Raw genomic sequence first — 23,422 nt, forward strand, 5'->3', positions numbered from 1 at the left:
ATCTCTCCCAAATATCTCTTTGTATGTCAAATCTCTCCAAGAATGTTAAATCTCTCCCAAATCTCTCTAAGTATGTGAAATCTCTCCCAAAAATCTCTCTGAATGTCAAATCTCTCCAAGTATGTCAAATGTCTCCCAAATCTCTCTAAGTATGCCAAATCTCTCCAAGTATGACAAATCTCTCCCAAATCTCTCTCAAATTTCTATAATCACTCGGGGGATCCCGACCCTTGAATTTGGCGAAAACAGCCCAAAAACGGAAGTCTACGCGAAAAACGGACTTAATAAGCCGAAACTCCTCTTAGGAACCGAAACCCCTCTCAAGGAACCGAAACCCTCTCAGGAACCGGAACCGAAACCTCAGCAGCCGAGACCGAGACCCTGAGAACCGAGACCTCCCGCAAGCCGAACCCTCCTGAGCCGAACCCGAAGGCTGCTCTCGGGCCGAACCTCGCTCAAGCCACCAAGACCGAGCCTCGCTCTCGGTTCCTCCTTCTGCACTTTCGGTCTTCCCTTCTACTCTCGGTCCTTTCCCCACTTTCGGTTCTCAAATCCTTAAGAGCCGAGGTGTCGCGACTTCGGCCAGGAACTTCGGATTTTTGACGTTTTTCACCCATTTTCAATATTTTTAACATTTTAAGCTCGTTTTTCGAGATTTTAACACGGGATTTTCACCCAAAATCATATTTTAACATAATGAACCCTAAATATTCATAATTTAATCATATTTTCTTGAAAATCCTTATTTAAATAATAAAATCTAGTGGGTGAATAATTAAGGTGGATTGTTACTTTGCTTTACTTTATGACACAAGCAACCACCCCCACACCCACTCTATGACCAGTCACACCTCCCCACCTTACCTAGGTCACTTCAATATCCTTTCCACTCAATTATCATCTTTCCCCACGTTCTTAGAGCTGGAACAACCCATCCTCTCTCCTCACTTCTCTCATTTGCTCTCATTTCACCAAGGATCCAACTCCACTTTTCTCTCAAACTTCCTCTATCAAATTCGAGATTCAAGGCTGATTATCAAGCTTTCTCACACTCTTGGTAAGTATAATTCATCCTCTCCATGATTATTACACTTTACTCATTCTCAAATCAATGATTCCTTACACAAACATCATCACATTCTTGTTAGATCTTCGAATCTACAAGTGATTCTTCAAGTGTTCTTGAGTTGAACACATCTTTTCTCCATCATCCATCTACTGAAATCACTCAAGGTGAGTTCATACCCCTACATTTTCATGTTTTCTCAAGTTTTTAGGGGGGGGGGGGGGGAATACAAGTTAAAACACCAAGAACATAACTATACCTTTCTAACAGCCTTCATCAGAAAAGTTCAACTCCATTCACGGACTGTTTTGGACAACTTAAACATTTTAGTTTTAAACATTTTTTAGGTGCACGTAGTTCCACTTCTTAGCTTTAAAATGACTACTTTCACATCTTCACACGATGTTTCTACGATTTATGGTGATTTTTGCAAAACAGCGTGTCTTTTCAAACACAAATCCGGACCAGTCTGTGAATATGAGAATTTTAATACAAGTTAAAGGCTTCCAAAAATCATGATAAAAATTATTAATAAACTAGACACATTTTAGGAACTCTCAGAATTTACGGATCTAGTTTTCGACTTCGTATGATTTTTCTATGATTTTTCTAAACCAGTGCAGAAAGGTTAAATTTAGTTAACAGCTTATAACTTTCAAAACACTTTGTAACATGTTGTGCAAAGTGTTAAATCTTGGATGACTTCATATATTACATGTATTTCTTGTAATGATATATTTATATAATAGGAAATTACTTACTGAATTTATAAGAATCCTCCATCATAACCATTAGTACAAAAAAAAGCAAGATAAACATTGCTATGTTGTACTATACAATTGACTTACATAGAAAGGGTTCTTATACACCACAAATAAACATACTAAACTATAATAAGTATAGTTAGGTTGTATATACATTTCAAACATTTTGATAAACTATAATAGGTATAGTTTATGATCATTTACATTACAAAAAGATTTTCATACGAATGAGGTACATTCCAAAGTACCGAGTTTTCATACAAATGGGGTACATTACAAAGTACCGGGTTTTTATACAAAAAGGGGTACAAATATAAAGTACTGGGTTTTTATACAAAAAGGGGTACAGATACAAAGTATCGGGTTTTTATACAAAAAGGGTTACAGATACAAAGTACCGGGTTTTTATACAAAAAGGGGTACAGATACAAAGTATCGGGTTTTTATACAAAAAGGGGTACAGATACAAAGTACCGGGTTTTTTATACAAAAAGGGGTACAGATACAAAGTACCGGGTTTTTATTACAAAAGGGGTATAGATACAAAGTACCAGGTTCACATAAATAGTTGTTATGATATTAAAACTATATTTCATCTAGAATTGTTAGACTTCAAATATAATCGTTGAGTGTATATGCTTGAGTCGTATAAGAATTTAGTCTCGATTGGCTTAGAATTGGTGGGGCCCGCCTCATCTCCTGTTCCTCGTTGGGTTGTGGACCTAGGGCAGACCCACTATATTCAACGTTTTATCTAACTTAAATCTTATATAACTTATATACGCTGGACGATTATAGGGGAAATCTACTGGTCATTCTAGGGTTCATTAACGCATCATATAGAAATATTTTGTTCATACTTAACTAAGAAAATATTGGATTTTCTGGAAATCAAACTCTATCGATTTTACAAAGAAAACGGTTTCTACTTCAAACAAAACTCTTATGAACTCACCAACTTAATTGTTGACACTTTTTCAAAACTACTTGTATTCCCAGGAAATCAGTGAAACAGGAAAAACTTCAGCGCTTTGAAGATGGGACGTTAAACCGTCAACAATTTACTTTTGTCATCATAATGTAATTGATATTTGAAACATGTAAACATATACTATGGTGTAACTTTTTCGATTATATTTATGATGGTTGTATTTACTTTGAACACTATTATACACGTTGTTGTGATACTGTACATGAAGTCCTCCACCCCCAGACGTTTCCGCCATCCTTGGTTTAGGGGTGTGACAGATTGGTATCAGAGCATTGTTTATAGTGAACTTAGTATATCGAACCACATCTCTAAATATTATTAAAAGAGAAACCTTATGACATCATCTTAAACAATCAGAACCTTTGATTACATTTCATTTATAACATTTCCACCCTTAGATTATTTTAATGACATCATCATGACCAAGTCAAAGACCGTTTCTTTTGAACAATCCGTAACTTCTCTATAGGAATGAAATGTAATCAAATCCCATAAAATCAGGTTTTAAATTAGGCATTGAAATGATAATTTTGATCTGTTTTCTTTTTTTACATTGTTTTCTTCAATCAATTTTCTCTTAAAATCACATATATATCAATTACGAAATATATATCAAGGGAATCAAATCGTCAATTCTCCTCTGTTTGTGAAGATGAAACATTGTAAACCCTCCTGCCAAGGATTTAGCCACGATGGTATGCAGTATGCACAAATAAGCTATGTCGAGTTATGTCAGGTGATTTCGTAATCTCCTACGATTTTTCTCCGTCTCTTATCACTCAGGTTTATATATTTCTTTCATTCTCATCATGTTCGCCATTATCTATCTCTCTCTCTCTTGCGTTTCTTTGATAGATTAAGAAGGTTTAAGATGATGTCAGGTTAGAACTATGAAGCTTTCATGTAATCTCTTTACAATCCAAAAATTTTTGTAATTTTTTGACATTCCAGTAGATTTTTTGTCCGAGATTTATTTATCGATTTATTTTAATACATTTTCTCTGCTTTGAAGGTGCTTCTTTTGCCGCTATTGCCAGATTATACTTAGCCATGCAATATTCTTCTTATTGAGGGCATTAGTATGTTATAACAGGTGAAAGCAAGCATTCCTAACTCCAATTTTTTTGATTTTCATGACATGGTGTCCATTTGAAGAATGATTTACTTTGAAACTACAAACATTTCAGTTGGTATATTTGAAGTAGTTCAAATTTGGTGCTGAATTATTTTATAAATAAATATTTTTTCAGACAAAGAGGAAAATATTGGTCATTTAATGAAACTTGAGCATGTTGGATTATGAAGGCCTTTGTTTTGAATTTACGGGCTGTAGTAGGGTCCTTTATATTGTATTACATCTCCTCTGTTGTTGGTATTTTCAGATGATTCTCAGGTAAATTTTTTTTTCCTGCATTTTTAAAGGTTGCAATTTCCATTCATTTATATGGAAATGGAAACTTAGGCTTACTTTTATTGCTTACAGCCATATGTGAATTGGATATAAGAAAAATAATTTTGCAAGTTCTTATCATTTATTTTACAATTTTTTCTTTGAAATTGGGTACATGGTACCTTTATTTTTTGGCACCAATTTAAATACATCTTATGGTGTTGTTTAGTATATATTGTCACCTGATGAGAAAGACATCTTCCTCCCTTTCACAGAACACACATGCGTGTCAATGTAAAGATATATAAGTATGAACTAAAACTAGATTTCTAAGGTTTTGTTTCTTTTTTTTCCTAATAAAGTGTTGAATGTGCAAAGTGGCAACCTTATTAGAAGTTTTAGAGGAGAGATCCGAAATTTATAAATTATTTTGGGTACATGTGATGGACAATCGTTTCTCTTTGAGGTTTATGTCAATTTCATACATGAAAATATTGTGAATAGCCTTGGGATGGTTTTGGAGTTTCTGAAGGTTAAGGGTATTCTGGTCATCAATGAAATTCTGGTCATCAATGAAAAATACATGAAAAATGAATTTAAAAGAAACAATAATACATTGGGAAACTGGTTTTTTTGAATAAAATGATATTAAAACTGAAAATTTTGATTTTAAAGGGCCAAAAGATAGAAGAATTTGGTTTGAAGTTATAAGGGCAATAACAGTTTAATGTGCTATTATGATTTTTAGAACCGGAGGTTTTATTTTTAAGTGGGATAATTTGGTATGTATTGAAACGATAATGCATTGGGAAACTGGTTTTTTGAAGTTCAAATTAGCTTTGATGTGACTTTTAGAATGAAAGGTGCAATTTTTTATTATTATATATATAATTAATTCACAGCATCCTTATGAACAGTACCTAACTCGGGGTAATGTTCAACGGGTTGCTTTGACTCAACCATAGTTTCTTTAACATGTCCGCCGATCCACCGCCTACCCGGATACTGTTCATGAGTTTGTTTACCGTGGTTAGTTTAATCCCCACCTACTTACTTACCGTTCCTTCTTTCACCGCCTCAGGTACATCTTGAGATAGATTGTTTCCAGCTACCACCAGTACCACCGCCTCAATAGAATTGCCTTCGCCCCTCCTTCTCTAATCGATCGACACTTCTCTCTAGAAATTGATTTAATGGCCGATCTACAATCGGACGCACCCTCCGACTGGAAGAATCCAAAGCCAGTTACCTTCATGAAATAATCTTGTCGGTTCTGCCCTCATGTAGGCGACGCGACACCTCTATCTTCAAACCCTCCACCTTCGTTAGATACTCTGATGTAAGTTTCAATCTCGATTTCTACTTTGATTTCTACTATCCGATTACGCTTTCATGTTTGATGGCCTGATACGTTAGCGAATTGGGCTAAACCCCATGGAAGCATAGAGAATAGGGCATAAACAAGTACGTGCCATTTAATCGACGTTCATAATCAGGAGCTAAGAAGAGCAAAAGGGTATGCGCCATTTAATCGAAGCACCTCGAGTAGGAAATTGCTAAATTGGTAAATCCGATCAAAAATCTTGAAAAACGCATGATGTATAGACTGAGGAGCCCTCTAAGGCTCTTTTCAATCGATTTTCGACTCAATTGATCACCTTCAGTCCTTCTTAGTATTGTGATTTTCGATTTTTATGAGTTGTAAGCTGGACCTCAATTTCCAATAACCTGTTATTGTATTCTGAGTTGTTTTTTTTTTTTTTTTTTTGAAGCACACCTCTAAGGGCATCAAAAGTGAGAAGCTTTTGAGTTTTTTTGTTCTTTTATTTCTCTTCTGATTCAAATTCATCTCTAAACCTACTGTCATCAATCATCATCTCTTCATCTGTTCTTTTTGGTTTGTTATAGGATGATTGTTTCCTATTAGGGCTCCACTATTGTAGAAAGGATTTGTGACCTGTTGGAGTTCGATAAGGTCTTGAAGTCCAGTTTCTCATTCTATTTCTCGAGGTATATGTTTTCAAAAATTGAAGTTATATTAGTTTTATGCATTATGAAATTATAATTTTTCTGGTTTCTGATGAGTGGTTATTGATATTATGATTGTGAAGAAAGAAACCGACTATCTTTTTACATGAACATTGTGGTTATTTTTGTGCTATTTTTAATCTTAATTTATGTGAATTTACTTGGATCCTTCTCGGGACAAAATATTCTTTATGGCAGTTCCTTAGTGCATTATATATTTATCTGTTGTGTAGGAAGATTGTGTTAAAAAGAACTATGAAGTTGAAGTATTAGCAATGCTTGGTGTTTTATGTAGAAAAAAGTGACTTTAATATTTAAAACCATTAATAAAATCATTTCCACAAGAAAATATTCTTATACCAAAAACATTAAAACGTTAATTCTTAAAGCTTCATTGGTTGGATTTTTAGGATTTATTAAAGATTTAGTTTCTGGGTTTGGAACCTTTTATCCTTCATTGTAAATTATGAGTTTTCTAAGATATGACTTTTTTTCATTAATTGTGGTGTAGGCTCTCCATTTATAGCCTCATATATATAGCCACATTGGTTTGCAAGGCGTGTATTTGTTTTTTTGTTAACTGGATCTGAATTGACTATTGGTAGAGTAATTAATTTTTGTTGTTAACTGAATTTGACCAATATGGTGCTATCGTTTTTTTTGGTTAAAATTTAAAATTCAAGTGAATTGTACTATTAACTTCCAATTTATTTCATCTTATTTTTCAGAAAAATAATTGTAGGGTTATATGCAAGAAACAGCATGATACTTCTGTTATAATTTAGACTTTTTAAAGTATAATAGTTTTAATATGTTTCTTTTTTTTAAAACTCATTTACAGGATAGCTTAAGAGATCCTAACCGGGAAGGTGTTGATGATAATCACCTGAGACAACTTATTAGGCCTGCAATGCATTTTATCATCTCTTATGCACAATTTTTTTTATTTTTTTATTTTGCATTTATTTGTAAATTTTTGTGATGACATGTACGAATGATATATATTCTGGTGAAGAGAAAGAAAGGGTCTCATGCTAGAATGTTTGACATTACAAAGACACCAGAGCAATTATACATATTAGTGGTTAGCTTTCCTTTTTTACCCTCCAGTAAGTTTCTTATTCAAGCAATATTTTTTTTTTGGTTTTAGGTACTTGCAAATTGGAATGCACGGGGACAGGAGGGATATCATCGAAGTTCAGGGATATGCCTGTAATTTCACTGTGCTATGATCTTATCTAAAGTGACATTTTACTTTCTTTGAGTCTATTTCATTTTTTTTTATTAAAATTGCATTGTATGCTTTTGCTATTTAAATTCACATCCAACCCATGCAAAGCATGGGCACCTACACTAGTTTATAATTAATTTATAAATTGCTTTTAGATAAACATGATATACTTTTTGACAAACTGTTCCAATGTATTATACAAATAACAATTTTCAATATTTTTTATTAATGATTAACTTCTATAATATTTATATTATTTTAATATTTATACCATGTAGTATCCTCATGTATGATTAACTTCATTTGATTGTAATATCCTCACGTATGCTAATTAATATGTTTGTTTGGTAAATAACATTTTCTATCCTTGTGGTTAGTTGCATTTTCGGATATACGCCAAAAAGACACTTTCTTTGTTTGATGGTATAATCTGATCATGGGTATTAACTATTTGTGTGTGAACTTTTCCCTTTTGACCAGATTATTACGATCATCAAATGACATTTTTATTAAGCTTTTGTTGATTTTGATGTTCCAAATTATTTTGCATGCAACCTGTTTCTACAAGTGTGTATGTTTTCAACGAAATATTTTTAAATTGTGTATGTACTCTATTGTCCATTCTTTGCTTTTATGTCCCATAAAATATATTTTCAAATGTTTTGTTTTCATTCAAAAATTATTTATTTTCTATCAGATTTTACATTTCATCCTTAAACTTAGAAGCTAAAATGTTGTTGTGTAGATCCATTCTAAATATGCTTGGGCAGAGGTACTTTTATTACTGCATGCATTAAGATCTATCCAAACCTAGTCAACAAATCTAGGTTGCTATTTCTTTGATTGAGCTATACCAGTCTGGGAACAAAAAAACATCAAAAGAAAAGCTTCTTTCAAGCGATTTGTGGCTGCCCGGACTGAAAGGTTCAATCACTCATTCTTAACTACATCAATTCTTCTTTTTTGTTAATTTTAGTTGGACATAAGATGAGTGTTCAAATTCCTGAATTTATTCAATTTAAGGAAAGATATCGATAGTGGTTTCTGGGAACATCTACAAACTGATTGCAGTCTTAAGGTACACATATGATTCATGTACCTACTGCCATCTACCCTATTTATTGATGGAATTCTTTATTTTTTATCACATAATAGTTTGTTTTGTAGTAAAGCATGTAGACTTGATTCCACTTTTACATCTCCACATGCATTTCTTATTCTTCTTTTGAGCTTATCTATTATGTATTTTATGCGCACTCCCTGTTTGAGTAAGACCTTGAACCAAAAATATATATCAGTGTAGTTAGTAAGGTATAGTTTTTTTGTTTAGGTAAATGGATGAATGTGAGGACATTATACAATGAGCACAAGGTTTCTTGGATTGGCCAGATATGTTGGATTCTACTTTACATATAAACTTCACATCTTTTAGGTTTCTCCTGAATTATGAGATAGGATGAAATATATATCATTTCTTCTTTGATTCTTGACTATGGAATGTGATTATGTTTGATTAGGGATTAACTTTGAGTCTTGATGAAAAATTGTAAGAAAATGGCTATACATTTATTTATTTACCGACATGGCTACTTCTGTCTATATAGTTTCATTTGGTCGCATCCATTGTTCCTAATAAATTCAGTAATACTCGTGTTAAATTTTAGTCCTATGTGAAAGATACATATAATTGATCACTTTTCTCTATATTGATGAAAAAATAGTTGAGAACACCTACTTGTGATTGATAGTTGTGATTAACTATCCCTTGCTATATATATAAAAAAAAGCTTCAGACCTATTTACAATTTAGGGATTTTGGTTGATGTAAAGTATATATTTTATCGTAAAATTGAGGTGGGCTTGGTTTTAATTCATCAAAGAATACAATGGAATTAAGAGCACTTGTTGTAGGGTTAAGCATTCCTTCAAGAGCATTGGCTTCGTGATAGGATTCTTCTACTAGAATTGGATTTTACATGATTCCAACTAACAGGAAATTGTTCTTTAGATTAGGAGGTAACATACTGATTAATATATACATACCCATTTCGACTTTTATGGGTTATAAACATGATTTATCCTTTTTTATGTTCTAACGTCTACAAATGTCATCATTAGTTGAACTTTTCTAGATTCATGTATTTCTTATTGATTTTGATAAGGTTACTAATAGTAATATCCTTTTTTATTCTACATATTTTTATTTTCTAATTGTAGCTATGGGATACAAGACAACAATCTTGCTGAAATACGTTTAAAGTTCTTGTACGCCCTCTTTCATTCAATGTGTTACAAATAGTGGAAGTATAAGAAAAAGTTTATAAAGTTATTCCCTCTTCCATCGCCTTCTTCTTTTATCTCATGGAATTGTTGTGGTTTGGTTGAAGCTTTAGCCCCTGCAATCATTTCTTTTTAAAATTTGACTTCACTTATATCTTTGTGTGATGTTCTTATACAGAGATTACATTATGGATGTTGTATTTTATCAAAATTTCTATTTCAAGATTCGCCAATTATTGTGGTTATGTTGAAGCTTTAGGCATATGCAATTACAGGATATCTTCTTTGTTTAAATTGGAAATTTAGTATTACACTTTACAACTACCTCATTTGTTGAATTTTTATGGTTGGATTTATTTTAATTACTCTTTTCAGTTGAATTTTTCATGCCCTGTATGTTGCTAAAGAGACGTCGTATTCCTGAATTATTGTTGGATTGGCTTGGATATTATAACAATTAAATTAAGATTAGTACAACAAAAACACCTCTTCTTACAAACATAGCAACATATTTATGCCTAAATCTAAAATAGCAATTTATTGTAATTATCAATGATTTTTGTTTGTTTTTGAAGTTTTTTTTTAGTTTATACTCAAGAGTTTATACCATTTTTAAATAGGCATCTTATATTCCAAATGCAAATGAAGCTCAGTTTGGCCCATAAAAGCACCATACTTATGGCTCTTTACCGATAATAGCAATGCATGAAAACTTTACAGAAATGGTCCATGTGCAAAAAAAATATTACATAATTGGTCCCTAGGAAAAAAACATTATAGTAAGTTATCGTGCAGCAAGAAAAATATGCAGGAAAACATTACCAATGAAACATTGATCGGTCGTTGCCATTAACAAAAGTAAAGGAAAATCATTAACAAGTTGCCATTAACAAAAGTCAAGGAAAATCATTAACAAATGTTGGATTATACTTGCGTAGACCCGACTCACTCATGATAAGTTATATGTGGATGCTTCTTGTGTCACAAGTAAAAAAAGATTGAAGGTATTCATATGTGACAAAAAAGGTTGTCTAACTAATAAAACAAAAAATGTTGTCTACAAAGAAGTCATTCAACGATTATAGATATTTAGACATTTCATTGTTTTTTTTTTGAAATATTTCAATGTTACCAATAACGTCAAATCTGATTCTGTTAATTTATATTTTTTTATTATTATTGTAACAATCATTTTCAACTGTTGGATTGTACTTGCGTAGACCCTTCTTCACTCATGGTCAATTATGTAGCCGTTTCTCGCATGCTTAGTAAAAAAGGATTGAAGGTACTCATCTTAAATAAGGAAGGTCATTTAACTAATAAAACAAAAAATATTATCTACAAAGAGGTCCTTTAGATATTCTAGATAATCAGACATTTCATATCATTTTTTAACCATTTCAATATAATCAATAACGTGGTGTACGAAAGTAGTGTTGTTTTTTCTTACATGTAGAGTCTTTTTCATACTAAAACATCGTGATCTAATAAAATTAGTTTTCTTGTCCAAATATTAATTTATCATGTAAAAAATCCAGTTACTAAATTTATGGATTTGTTATTTTACAATTTCATATTTTTGGACATTTTTGTACTTAAACAAAACATAAAGTGGGTTTCAATAGTAAATGACATTTTTTTAACGAATATACTTTCGATATAGTTGCCTTGAAAGTTTTTGTCGACAACTATATCAGGTCAAAGCATTTAGGATTAACAAACTTGGACTTCAATGTACCATGGGAATACAAATAGAAAATGACAACGAATTTGACTATTTTACCCCTGCTCGAAAACTGCTTTTAATAAAAGCATGAATTTGTTGTTTTTGAAACAGAGATAATAAATATGAAGTCATTGTACTACGGGATTAAAATCTAATAAATGCCAACAAAAGTAATTGTTTTTTCCCTCCTCAAAAACTACTTTTAATATATATATATATATATATATATATATATATATATATATATATATATATATATATATATATATATATATATATATATATATATATAGCTCCAAAACTACTTAATTAATCATATTATTAGCACAATATTCTTTCTGTCAGATTAACACTTTTTGTTCGACTTTAATAATATTTTCAGGAAAATGTCAACACAAATTGAATTTCAAAAATAGCAACGAACTTTCAATACATACTCCACAACAACAATCTACTTCTGACTAGGATGTACATTTCTATTTTTATGTGGGTATTGAAGGTTTGTTGGTGTTATTAAGTGTAGATATCATTGAAATAAAAACAATGCTCATTTTATCCACTATTGGACATATATGCCCTTACACAGTCAAGTTGACATATTTGCCATTCCCGTTCTATTTTCCATATTTGACCTGCATAGTAAATTTACATATTTTCCACATATTGAACAATAATTACCCTTAAATATTCAAATTGATATATTTTCCACCTATTGGACATTTTACCCTAAAATATATTAATGTGTTTCTTTCGGTTGTTGTTGTAAGTCTTTGGAACAAATTGGACATTTTACCCTAAAATATATTAATGTGTTTCTTTCGGTTGTTGTAAGTCTTTGGAACAAATAACATTGTACTTTAGTAAGTCAACTATTTTTTTCTTTCTTTTATTAGTAAATAAAAATAAATATTATTTAATGTTTTATTATCACAACAATTTACTTTAATAATATACTCATTATATCATTGTAGTCTTAAATTGTTTTATATACTAACCTAAGATACAATAATGCTTATTTGTTGTATTTATAAATATGTAAATATATGTAAATCTCTTGTTGGTATGTTGGTGCTTGCAAAAAGTGTTAAAATTAAAAAAAAATCTTTCAAAATTCCTTACAAATCATTCCCAGGATAAAAGCCCAAAAAAGATGGTTGGTTGCTAGATCCATAAAGCCAAATTGTAGTTTAAGCCCATTTAAAATTGTTCAACCAAAACGTATCCCTAAAAGCAGTTAACTCAAGATTCATGTTCTTCTCCTCTATAAAAAAAACTGCCACATCTACAAGAAGCAACATCATGATCCACAATATTTTCAATTAAGGTAAATAATCTAACAATCTATTATTAATTTCAACATATATTGTGGATTTTTGAAATAAAATCACAAGGAATTCAACCTAAAAAGTGAATTAGAAAACATTGTCTTCAAGATGTTTGAATACAAAAATTTTGGTTTTAACATCTTCATATCCGTCAACAAATTTAGAGTTTGTATCTCATCTACGACAAAAAACAGTATAGATAGTTTTGTATGATTTTCATATCTTTCTTATTAGCCCTAGATACCGTTCAACAATATGTAAAATAAACATGTTTGGCATTATTATAATGTGAATTAAAAACAACATGTAAGTATACAAAAAATATTTAATCATTGATTTTTTCTTTTAAAGTAAGATATTTTACAACATAATGTGCTTATAAACATCAAAGTTACACGTTATTGAAATAAGAAAGTGATTTGTAGGACCGACTTCATGGCGTATACTGATGGTCAAAAAGTTGAAATCTCTTAAAACGAACCAAGAGGGATCCTACTATCCTGCAACCATCAAGAGATGTAGATCTAATAGAATATTTTTTGTTAATTATCAAACCCTGCTTAATCACGACCTCATGCCACTAAGAGAGTTTGTAGAAAAAGAATAAGTGAGGTTAGTTCCTCCTCAAATTATGGTGGATGTATATAATATCATATCAATGGTGGATACAAATGACAGAGATGGTTGGTGGGTTGGTAAAGTGGTGGTAAAAGTAGGGGACCTATATGAGGTGTATTTCGAGCTAACTGAAGAATACATTGTTTTTCCCAAATGAAAAGGTAACAGTGGACCAGGAACGGGAAAATAATTCTTAGGTTTATTGATTACGGTAATGTACTTTGAATTGTTATGAAATTAAAATAGTTATTATAATGTATGTTAATGAATTTAAAATAGCTATGGAAATGTACTTTTAATTGTTATGTTTCCTGTGGTGTAATATCTATATACAATTCTATGATTTTTATGCGTTTCCCCGCGTTTAACGCGGGTCATAATCTAGTAAGATATACAAACTATAAATGCATTGGGACTAGAGTCTCTTATTTAAAGTTTTCAAAACAACTATACTTTTAGAAATAAATAGTTTCTTATTAAAAGTATACATGCATGCATACATGCTAAGGTCAGCATCGTTCTAGAACAAAACAAAAGTAATGATTGTTGGATATCACAGGTAAACTCGGGGATGTATGGTCAGTCTTGGGAGTGGCATAGCCTGATCAACTATGCTGGTCCGAGGAGTGATTGGCATATGCCCAAGAATGGTTGTGATGTGGCAACAAGTCTAAAAACTTACCAACACTACCACAATGAAATACCATAGGGGTATTTTGCGTTATTATAAATACTTATCTGAGAACTAAATAGATTTTTATCAATAGGTCAATAATTGCTTAGTGGATACATTAAAATTATATGTATCCAGGACGTCATAGACGTAGAATTGTGGATCTTTGCTTTACTTCCTGTTCTCGTTGGATTGGGGATTTAGAGTTAGGGTCGCTTATTCGAAGGTCTATCATGTCCCAAATACATATGACTAGTATGCACTAAACAATGTATTGAAGTACCTGATAAAGATCATCTTATAATTATCTAATTAGTACGCCTACTTAGTTATTTCTTATATTCCCATTTCTCGCGAAGATATCATGGCTGGATTCTATCCCCACGACGACTCGTACTACCCCAACCACGGCAATACTGAATGGCTCGGAGAGGAGTCAGGGAATGATTACCCAATCCCTATGGATGGTCACCAAGCTGAAGACTTGGTTGATGGTTCTGACTCCGACCCTGAAGTGGAGAACCTACCCCGATGGCTCTTGTTCCGAATCCTAACCCTCGTCTGACTTTCCAAGGCCTGACGCCTCTTTGGGTAGAATGCTTGGAAACCTGGAGCGAAGAGCAAGCCCAACCTATGCCGTTTAGTGGAGACCGAAGCTTCTACGACATAAGCGAAGGAAGCTCAACAGATAGAATTCTTTCAATCTAGGTCAGTAGAGTTGCCCGAAATGAGATTCAGGGCAGAACAACTCTCCATCATATCGTAAAGGTCGATGCAAATGCAAGAATGCATACAATCCGCACCAATCGCCTTGAGCACACTCGTAAAAAAATCTGAGAGAGACCATGAAACCCGGCTGCAAGCACTGGCTAAAACACGAACCGAAGTCATAAAAACTTCGAGTACGCCAGAGGGTGTACGAAAGGCACATGCTTGATAAGGAGCGGCAACTAGCTGAACTAAGGGTTCACCAGAGGGATGACCGCCGCCAGTAGTAGATACCTTACTTTCTTTCCCTGTTAAAAATGAATCGTTTTTCCTATCTATGTCCTATGTGGCATCCTCTATGAAACTATCTTGTACTGTAGGTACTTTTGGTTAGGCCTTTAGGCGGCCAAAACTCTCCTGCTCCGGATGTGATGTAAGACCCTCTACAAAGTCAATTTTCCCAAGCCTGTTACATCTTAAACATCAATGACATTGTCAGTCAGCTAAGTTCTGTGTCACCCCTTGTCCAAATACTTTCATCATGCTACCATAGAAGTCTATCTGAAACCCACACTAGTCAAGTTGTTGGACTAGAGTAACTTAGCTCCGGGATCGTTCCCAATTCTCTTTCAAAGGTTGGATCAAATTTCAAGGTTTCACTTGGATACAAAACCTACTAAACTCATGAAGTTCATTCATATGGACTTCCTTTATGAATTACATATAAGGCATTCTTAAATCGGAGCATAATGCAGAAAAATCTAATTTAATAACAACTGACTTGTCTTTGCTAGTATAAACTTACCATCTGATCATTCTTTTGCAATTTATGATAGAACTATGCCGCCAAGGAAAAGACCCAAACCTTCCGGCAGCACAGCACCACCATCTCCAACGCCACCTCCTCAGTTTGATCCCGCAATGTTCCAAGCTGCAGTAACAGCAGCCGTGGCAGCTGCAATGTCACAAATTGGTACAAATGGTGCTGGCGGTGCTGGATCGGGAGCCACAAACTCTAACCACGGGGACAATACAGGACGCACAAAGGAATGCACTTACAAGGACTTCACAAATGGCAAACCCGATTCTTTCGATGGAAGTGGGGGCGTCATCGCACTAATTCAATGGTTCGAGAGAACCGAAGCAATCTTCGAAATTTGTGCTTGCCCCGAAGCGAGCAAAGTCAAGTACGCGGCGTTCACCTTCATCGGAAGAGCTCTCACTTGGTGGAACGGCAGAGTTAAGTCGCTTACGCTTACAGTGGCTAACTCGTTAAGTTGGGAGGACTTAAAGAAGATGATGCTGAAATAATATTCCTCAAGAGGCGAAGTGCAAAAGCTGGAGCAAGAATTTTGGAATCTCAGAATGGCAGGCTCTGACCTTACAACTTACACCAACCGATTCTGTGATCTAGCACTCCTTTGTCCCGCTATGCTCACCCTGGAAGACAAAAATTTGGAGCGATACCTCTGGGGATTGTCCCCCGAAATTCAAGATAGCGTACTGGCCTCAAGACCAACTACCTTCGACAGCGCCAAGGAGTTGGCACAACAACTCATCGACCATCGTGCCAGTCATAACACTACGACAACCACGCCAATTTTTGCTGTTCATGCTGCCACAACCCTCACCACGCCAACTCCCATGAAACAATACGCTGGAACCCTTCCGAAATGCAACAAGTGTAACTTCCATCACACTGGGGCTTGCCGGAAGATGCAGTGCAAAAACTGCGACAGAGAGGGGCACACTGTTAGTTTCTGTAAGGCACCAGCACGACCCATCAATCAGGTCTCTGGCTTTAGAGCAAGCCCAGCCTGTTTCAAGTGTGGAGAAACGGGACACTTTAAAAGGGACTGCCCAAGAACAAGAGATGCCAGTGGTGGTGGAAGGGTGCTTGCGATCACCGAAGGAGAGACCACCCCAGAACTGCCTGCAAATATCAGTACGTGACTCTAACATCGACGTTTAAATTCTAAATTTTTTTATATGTTAAATCTAGCATCGATTAAAGCATGCATAGTAGTAATGCCAAGGAGAAAATTGAGAGCATAAACAATAAGAAATTCCAAGGCCGACATGTGACATCAGGCAGGTTATTCCTCACCATAATCAATTTCTTATATTGCGAAAAGTTTCCCTAATCTTTCCTCCGAATTCTTGGATCCCCATTCAAAGTGCAAATTTCGGGACGAAATTCCCTCTAACGGGGGGATGATGTGACAACCGTCAAATTCTAGTCAATTCAAAGTCAAATAAAGTCAACAAGTCAAACCGGTCAACTCAGCTAACCCTTGTGTACTAGGGCTTACATTATGTATTTACTAAACAACTCGCTATTCTAATGAGAGATCATAAATCGAAAAGTACGTACGTCTAGATCTCCTTAACCTAAAATTGTTGTAAGTGACGAGCCAAATCGATAAAACAATGTTGCATACTCATCAGGAGTGTGTAAGATCCTTAAACAAGGCTTAACAGGGTTTACGGACCTTGCATTGCGAAGCCGGACACCCACATTTGTCACAAACGAAACCTCTCTCAATCGTTTTCACTCTTTCTCTTCTTATCGAGAATCTCTCCCAAATCTCTCTAAGAATGAGAAATCTCTCCCAAATATATCTTTGTATGTGAAATCTCTCCAAGAATGTGAAATCTCTCCCAAATATCTCTTTGTATGTGAAATCTCTCTAAGAATGTCAAATCTCTCCCAAATCTCTCCAAGAATGTGAAATCTCTCCCAAATATCTCTTTGTATGTCAAATCTCTCTAAGTATGTGAAATCTCTCCCAAAAATCTCTCTGAATGTCAAATCTCTCCAAGTATGTCAAATGTCTCCTAAATCTCTCTAAGTATGCCAAATCTCTCCAAGTATGACAAATCTCTCCCAAATCTCTCTCAACTTTCTATAATCACTCGGGGCATCCCGACCCTCGAATTTGGCGAAAACAGCCCAAAAACGGAAGTCTACGCGAAAAACGGACTTAAGAAGCCGAAACTCCTCTTAGGAAGCGAAACCCCTCTCAAGGAACCGAAACCCTCTCAGGAACCGGAACCGAAACCTCAGCAGCCGAGACCGAGACCCTGAGAACCGAGACCTCCTGCAAGCCGAACCCTCCTGAGCCGATCCCGAAGGCTGCTCTCGGGCCGAACCTCGCTCAAGCCACCAAGACCGAGCCTCGCTCTCGGTTCCTCCTTCTGCACTTTCGGTCTTCCCTTCTACTCTCGGTCCTTTCCCCACTTTCGGTTCTCAACTCCTTAAGAGCCGAGGCCTCGCGACTTCGGCCAGGAACTTCGGATTTTGACGTTTTTCACCCATTTTCAATATTTTTAACATTTTAAGCTCGTTTTTCGAGATTTTAACACGGGATTTTCACCCAAAATCATATTTTAACATAATGAACCCTAAATATTCATAATTTAATCATATTTTCTTGAAAATCCTTATTTAAATAATAAAATCTAGTGGGTGAATAATTAAGGTGGAGTGTTGACTTTGCTTTACTTTATGACACAAGCAACCACCCCCACACCCACTCTATGACCAGTCACACCTCCCCACCTTACCTAGGTCACTTCAATGTCCTTTCCACTCAATTATCATCTTTCCCCACGTTCTTAGAGCTGGAACAACCCATCCTCTCTCCTCACTTCTCTCATTTGCTCTCATTTCACCAAGGATCCAACTCCACTTTTCTCTCAAACTTCCTCTATCAAATTCGAGATTCAAGGATGATTATCAAGCTTTCTCACACTCTTGGTAAGTATAATTCATCCTCTCCATGATTATTACACTTTCCTCATTCTCAAATCAATGATTCCTTACACAAACATCATCACATTCTTGTTAGATCTTCGAATCTACAAGTGATTCTTCAAGTGTTCTTGAGTTGAACACATCTTTTCTCCATCATCCATCTACTGAAATCACTCAAGGTGAGTTCATACCCCTACATTTTCATGTTTTCTCAAGTTTTTAGGGGGGGGGGGGGGGGAATACAAGTTAAAACACCAAGAACATAACTATACCTTTCTAACAGCCTTCATCAGAAAAGTTCAACTCCATTCGCGGACTGTTTTGGACAACTTAAACATTTTAGTTTTAAACATTTTCTTAGGTTCAAGTAGTTCCACTTCGTAGCTTTAAAATGACTACTTGCACATCTTCACACGATTTTTCTACGATTTATGGTGATTTTTGCAAAATAGCGTATCTTTTCAAACACAAATCCGGACCAGTCTGTGAATATGAGAATTTTAATACAAGTTAAAGGCTTCCAAAAATCATGATAAAAATTATTAATAAACTAGACACATTTTAGGAACTCTCAGAATTTACGAATCTAGTTTTCGACTTCGTATGATTTTTCTAAACCAGTGCAGAAAGGTTAAATTTAGTTAACAGCTTATAACTTTCAAAACACTTTGTAACATGTTGAGCAAAGTGTTAAATCTTGGATGACTTCATATATTACATTTATTTCTTGTAATGATATATTTATATAATAGGAAATTACTTACTGAATTTATAAGAACCCTTCATCATAACCATTAGTACAAAACAAAGCAAGATAAACATAGCTATGTTATACTATACAATTGACTTACATAGAAAGGGTTCTTATACACCACAAATAAACATACTAAACTATAATAAGTATAGTTAGGTTGCATATACATTTCAAACATTTTGATAAACTATAATAGGTATAGTTTATGATCATTTACATTACAAAAGGATTTTCATACGAATGGGGTACATTCCAAAGTACCAGGTTTTCATACAAATGGAGTACATTACAAAGTACCGGGTTTTTATAAAAAAAGGGGTACAGATACAAAGTACCGGGTTTTTATACAAAAAGGGTTACAGATACAAAGTACCGGGTTTTTATACAAAAAGGGGTACAGATACAAAGTACCGGGTTTTTATACAAAAAGGGGTACAGATACAAAGTACCGGGTTTTTATACCAAAAGGGGTACAGATACAAAGTACCAGGTTTTTTTTATACAAAAAGGGGTACAGATACAAAGTACCGAGTTTTTATTACAAAAAGGGGTACAGATACAAAGTACCAGGTTCACAGAAATAGTTGTTATGATATTAAAACTATATTTCATCTAGAATTGTTAGACTTCAACTATAATCGCTGAGTGTATATGCTTGAGTCGTATAAGAATTTAGTCTCGATTGGCTTAGAATTGGTAGGGCCCGCCTCATCTCCTGTTCCTCATTAGGTTGTGGACCTAGGGCAGACCCACTACATTCAACGTTTTATCTAACTTAAATCTTATATAACTTATATACGCTGGACGATTATAGGGGAAATCTACGGGTCATTCTAGGGTTCATTAACGCATCATATAGAAATATCCTGTTCATACTTAACTAAGAAAATATTGGATTTTCTGGAAATCAAACTCTATCGATTTTACAAGGAAAACGGTTTCTACTTCAAACAAAACTCTTATGAACTCACCAACTTAATTGTTGACACTTTTTCAAAACTACTTGTATTCTCAGGAAATCAGTGAAACAGGAAAAACTTCAGCGCTTTGAGGATGGGACGTTAAACCGTCAACAATTTACTTTTGTCATCATAATATAATTGATTTTTGAAACATGTAAACATATACTATGGTGTAACTTTTTCGATTATATTTATGATGGTTGTATTTACTTTGAGCACTATTATACACGTTGTTGTGATACTGTACATGAAGTCCTCCACCCCCGGATGTTTCCGCCATCCTTGGTTTGGGGGTGTGACAGAGCCTTCTAGCTACAAGGAAGCCATGGCAGGCCCTGAGTCTACCAAGTGGAAAGAGGCATTGGACAGCGAGATCCAGTCTATATATGACAATCAAGTTTGGAACTTGGTTGACAATTTATCAGGTCGCAAGACAGTTGGGTACAAATGGATCTTCAAGAAGAAGAACGACATGGATGGAAAGGTACACACGTTGAAGGCACGGATGGTTGCGAAAGGCTTTACTCAAACCCCACGGGTTGACTATGATGAGACCTTCTCATTAGTGGCCAAGATCAAATCTATTAGGGTTATGCTAGCCATAGCTGCGTTACATGATATGAAATATGGTAGATGGATGTCAAAACCATTTTCCTTAATGGAAAGTTGGTTGAAGATGTTTACATGAGTCATCCAGAGGGTTTTGTGGATGCTAAGTACCCCAATAGAGTGTGTAAGCTTGAGAAATCAATCTATGGATTGAAGCAAGCTTCTTGCAGATGAAATATTTGCTTTGATGAGAAGGTCAAAGAGTTTGGCTTCTCTAGGAGTGAGGATGAGTCCTATGTATATGTCAAAGCTAGTGGGAGTATAGTTAGCTTTGTAGTATTATATGTTGATGAAATACTACTTATAGGAAATGACGTTCCAACCTTATAGGAATTTAAGTCCTGGCTTGGAAAATGTTTCGCTATGAAGGATCTAGGAGAAGCTGCTTATATTCTAGGAATAAGGATTTTGAGAAATAGGAGTAAAAGACTAATTGGACTTAGTCAAAGTACTTACTTGGATGTAGTGTTGAAGCGTTTTAGCATGGAGAACTCTAAGAAAGAAGAATTACCTATCCAGAGCAGCACCAAGTTGAGTAAGACTCAGAGTCCGAGTACCAATGCTGAGATAACAGAAATGAGTCGAGTTCCATATGCTTCCGTCGTTGGCTCGATCATGTATGTTATGACATGCATTCGCCCTGATGTGGCTTTTGCTTTGATCATGGTCAGTCGATATCAAGGGAACCCGGGTAAAGCTCACTTGATAACAGTTAAGAAGATTCTTAAGTATCTACGAAGGACAAAGGCTGGGTCCTTGTACTTCGTGGCAATGATGACTTGAGAGTTACCGGTTATAGTGACGCCAGTTTTCAAACAGACCGAGACAACTTCCGTTCTCAATCTGGTTGGGTGTTTACACTCAATGGAGGAGCAGTGACTTGGAAAAGTTGCAAGCAGGAGACCGTGGCTGATTCAACATGTGATTCGGAGTATATAGTTGCGAGGGAAGCGTCAAAGGAGGTTATATGGTTGAAGAACTTCATTGGAGACCTTGGAGTTATGCCAACCATAAAACAGCCCATAGAGATTTTCTACGATAATGAAGGAGTGGTTGCATTGACCAAGGAACCAAGGGATCATGGAAGATCCACACATATCGATAGAAAATACCACTTCATCAGACATTGGGTAGAAGAATGACTCCTCGTCGTCAAGAGGGTATCGTCAAAAGAGAATCATGTAGATCCCCTCACAAAGTGTATGAGTAGGATTAAGCACGTTCAACATGCAATGAGCATTAGTCTGAAGGACGATATTAGTTTTAGTGATTAGATAGATATTTTAGAAACCTGTAACAATATAAATGTAATTGACATTTGATGATTAAGTAATGAAGCTTTATTTATGAGTATTGCTTACTATCTTTTGTCAGTTGTTTATTTTGTGTTTCAACTTTGCATGTTTTACTTCCTGAATAATTGGATTGTTCAAAATTTCCACAGTCAATCATACTTTGGGAGTAAGTATTGAATTAAGATTGTCATGAATTGGCTTGTAGATTGTCTAAGTGTTTAGACATAGCAAATGTTTGATGTAACGTTCATGAGTACTCCTGAAATGGGGATTTGAGTATTGGATTAAACTCATGCTCATTGAACTGCTTCATGAAATTTATCACGGGTAATTATGAGACGATAATATCATGTAGTCTTTAAACCGAGATATATGAGTTGTTGTTTACGAGTTGGTTGTGCCAGGCCCGGTCTGAATTGATGTGTTCAATTAAGTTCTTCGTCATACAAATCAGAAATCGGGAAACAAACTGTTGGACAATGAAAACGATTATATTCCATGTCTTTGTCCAATAACAACATTTTACTTTTGTATTATAGAAATTAAATATTCTCCACTTATTATTCCTATTCATCCTCCTATCACTTTTAGATGATAGCATGTATATTAAAAAATTATTATTTTTATTAAATATGACAAGTTTCATAAAATTCCATTCTAACCTTTAAAGATCTTGAATCTATGTTGATGTAGCTCCAATTTATGTGGTTAGCCTTGTTATTTTAACACCTATATGATGCGTTTATATTCTTTACAATGAGTAAATAAGATAATCATGAATCAGTGAATTTACTAAACCATAAGACTGACCTGATTGGTGTTCTCTCTTTTTGCTCTGTTTTTAATCTAACTTTCAAACATAGACTTATGCCGACCTATTAGTTAAACAACCATCCATTTAACTCATTTGAATTTGAATAGGTTGTAAACTTGAAATGTGTCTAGTTAGTATTCATATTGTTTTGTTTGTACTTTATTATATTATTCCTGTGATGATTTCAAAATCCAAATTGTACAACTTCAACAAATAATAAAAATTCTAGGATCAAACCTAGTACACAATTTATTTTGGAATTTCAAATTGATTGTTTTTCTGAAAACTTTAATATATTATACAGGGCCTTCCATGTACACAATTTCAATCATATTCAACAATCATAAAACCAAAAAGAAGCAATTGCATGTTCATGTTAGCAACCATATATTGAGATACAAACCAAAACTTATATAATATTTGCATGTTGT

The 23,422-nt window shown here is 34.5% G+C and overlaps 1 long non-coding RNA gene across 10 annotated transcripts; it reads left to right on the plus strand.

Annotated features, from left to right (window-relative positions):
* Positions 1-5,242: 5,242 nt before the first annotated feature.
* LOC111886157 (uncharacterized) lies at positions 5,243-9,973 on the plus strand. Of its 10 annotated transcripts, none has more exons than XR_006189487.2 (5): positions 5,279-6,221; positions 7,081-7,451; positions 8,216-8,394; positions 8,494-8,548; positions 9,688-9,973. It is a non-coding gene; the product is annotated as an uncharacterized LOC111886157 (long non-coding RNA). The 10 variants fall into 10 exon arrangements; XR_006189489.2 differs by having other exon boundaries at positions 8,499-8,548; XR_006189486.2 differs by lacking the exon at positions 9,688-9,973 and adding an exon at positions 8,801-9,648.
* Positions 9,974-23,422: the final 13,449 nt, after the last annotated feature.

The sequence above is a fragment of the Lactuca sativa genome, chromosome 3 (genome assembly GCF_002870075.4).
Source record: "Lactuca sativa cultivar Salinas chromosome 3, Lsat_Salinas_v11, whole genome shotgun sequence".
Classification (NCBI taxonomy): domain Eukaryota; kingdom Viridiplantae; phylum Streptophyta; class Magnoliopsida; order Asterales; family Asteraceae; genus Lactuca; species Lactuca sativa.